Here is a 3,343-nt window from a genome sequence, read left to right on the forward strand (position 1 = left end):
CACTAGCAATTGAAGTGGCTTAATTAATAATGCATTTGTGAGTTATAATCAACGTTCTTTTAAGAATGACACGAAACCTTATTTTACAAAATAGATAGTTTTAAAGCATAGACGTCGGTATAAGACTCTTGGGTTAATGGTTTGGTCGAATTAATGGTTTGGTATAAGTTCTAATATGGTACCTTAAGTCGTTGCTGAGTTAAGGTTGGTAAAACTCGGGCGGACTGACAAACAAACAGAAAACAGAGTGATTAAATTAGGTATCCGCTTTATTCATGGAATCCTAAATCCTTCAATAAAAAATATATTTTTTAAATGTAGGACTCATAGAATCGAACGTGAAATTAAAATTACGAGAACAGTAAAGTAACAGGTACACAAAATATTTTTATCCAAGCAATTTATTTCACTGGATAGTTGCGTAATAGACAGAGGTGAAAATCCGGGGTCAAATCCGATTGCAGTTCGGTTGTGGGCTTGTCCGTGAATCAATTAGCTAACAGGTAGTGGGCAGACGGCAGGTGTCAAGTGCTAGTAATTAACTTTCGGATATCCCAGCGTATGTGGTGGCTAGACAGTCGTCACGTACGGTGTATGTAATATACCAACTTAGACACGTGGATGCATTGCTGATCGCGATTTCAGTTTAAATAAAAATTGTTACTAGTGCAATTTTCGTCACATTGCCCTCCCGTTTTGCTCGACTTGATTGATAAATTTGGTCATTGAATGGGAAAGAGATTTCTCAAATTTGGCTGGTAGTTCCAGAAATTAAAGAGTCTCAAGAACTCTTCTCTTGACTTCAAACAGCACTAATATTTTTAGTTTTTACTTTAAATGTATCTAGTATAGATTACAAAAATAAACTAAAACGACGACGAAATTGTACGTATTGCTCTTAATTATACTTAAGTATAAGTTATTAATTGCCCTTTAAATCAATACAAATATTATAAACTTCTAAGTCTGTTTGTTTGTATGTTTCTCCTTACTTCACGCTTTGACAAACCAATCGACTAGATTTTTGGCATAGAGTTAGTTAAACGGAGAGTAACATAGGCTTCTTTATCACAGGAAAACAGGGATTTGTAAAAAGCCATTATAGACACAGACGCCGGCAACAGCTAGTAAGTATATAACGTAATTTTCTAAAAAACTAACTTGCCTAATTTTGAAAAGTCTAGCTACATTTTGCAGTCCCTTTTGCAATGAAACCAAAAATTTTTTTATTTCATTTAATGACTGTATATATATTCAATATCATTATTGTTGACCAAATTTATATATCTAAAGATAATCCAATATTAGGATTATCTTTACAATTATAAATTTGGTCAACAGTCCACGTGGTTATATAGGTAGGTAGTAGGTAGCTAGGTATCAGCCTAGCCCCTTATTAAATGACGCCTAAATTTTGCTTTCGGCCAGATGACGATGGCGTTATGACCGGTTTCCTTGCGCTTCCTAAAGCGAGGACGCCTAAATTATTTATTCTTGCTTTCTTTGCTTTTTTTCGATGGTTAGTTTCATCTCCCTTTTACTGAAATATAAAATTGTGTCAGACATATGATGTTGTCAAAATTGGTACGTACTTTACCATTTTGGTACGGAACCTCAAAAATAGGCTGTTTATCTCAGTTAGTTAGTCAGATTTCAGTTTCTTTTTTTTCCATTTTTTTTAAAGCCGTACTGCAGCTCCAAAGACAGGTTTCTGCCTTTACATAGAAAGAAACAAACTTTCTGTAGATATAAATAAATAAATAAATATACCACGACAATACACACATCACCATCTAGCCCCAAAGTAAGCGTAGCTTGTGTTATGGGTACTAAGATGACTGATGAATAATTATATGAATAATAAACATAATAAACGTAAATACTTATAATACATAGATAAACACATTGAAAAACATTCATGTTCATCACACAATCATTGTTCAATTGTGGGAATCGGACCCACGGCCTTGGCTCAGAAAGCAGGGTCGCTGCCCACTGCGCCAATCGGCCGTTAATATAATGATACCATACATCATTACCATTGTCATCATCATTGCAACCAATGTACTGCTAGGATCCAGCGGCTCGCTGGATACATACTCGTATAATATCAAACATAAAACGTAAATAAATTGTTAAAAAAAGGCTAAAGGCAAGTTGGTACAAGTCCAACTTGCTTTTCGCCCTTTACGAAGGGTTTCTTATCAAGAATATGAAACACTACGTGTTGATAAAATGATTAAGATCGATTGAAAACATGTCTCTTATATGGGAACTTACCTTTAATTCTCTTGTTATAGCTGAAAATGAAATAAACATTCTTCATATCTCTACATATTATTATTGTCCATGAGCTGTTACAGCCCGTTAATAGAAAATCGGATAGATGGAAAATCCAAAAACACCCTTAGAAATTCGGTTGGAAAGTTCAACCAGTTTTGCCGCGCTCAAAAAGTCACCGAGGATAATTGCTGTTTTCGTGTAACTCTATTACTGACTTATTATTGGGAAATGTTGTAATGACTGCTAATATAACGACACGCTACGATAGAACACGCGACATGGGTCACGAAGAAGTGTTAGTAAGAACAAAAAGTGTAGAACGGTGTTTCAAAATGAAAAGGTTAACAATTCGTCTAATCAGAAACGACAGGGTTACTTTTTAAATTTATAGAAATTTGTCGAGCAATTTACAAGGCTGTTTAAATTCAATTGGATCTTTATAGACGAATTAATATACCTACGTACTTATTGTTAAACTGTCATTTCAATGAAGGACGTTATAAAACAAAAATAATACGAATTCTGTGGGAACATAATAACATACATTTACCCCAAACAGAGGTGTAAGGGAGGCTAGTAACAGTCAGCCTCTCAAATTTCCATTCTCACGTGCCCGTGGTGCACCCTGCCGTTTAACTGACGAGGCTCTGGTGACTGACAAGTGGCGGTATAACCACATCGAATTGGCTAGGCTGAACAAATGGCACAGACCGGTGTCCGGTGTGACCAGCAGCGACGCCGGTGTGATCAGTCTTGCCCTGCGATGACCAACCCGCCTGCCCAGCGAGATCATTATTGGGCATAACTTTGATGGACAGTACTAGAAAGCCACAGCCCCTAGTTCCCGGCCGCCCCGCTATTCCTGGTTCTGGCAGCGGTTATGGTAACGGCGGGGCAAGTGGTGTCAAGAATCTCCGGCAGAGCTGGAATGGCTGCCACGCACTGGTAAGCGCAGCGTTGGTCGAGTACATCAAGCGGCACAACCTTATAAGATTTTATGGAATTATTGGACTGTATCCAATTATCGTCACACCTATTCTTCTATTAGTAGCTAGTTCGT

Source organism: Pararge aegeria, chromosome 13, assembly GCF_905163445.1.
Source record: "Pararge aegeria chromosome 13, ilParAegt1.1, whole genome shotgun sequence".
NCBI lineage: Eukaryota > Metazoa > Arthropoda > Insecta > Lepidoptera > Nymphalidae > Pararge > Pararge aegeria.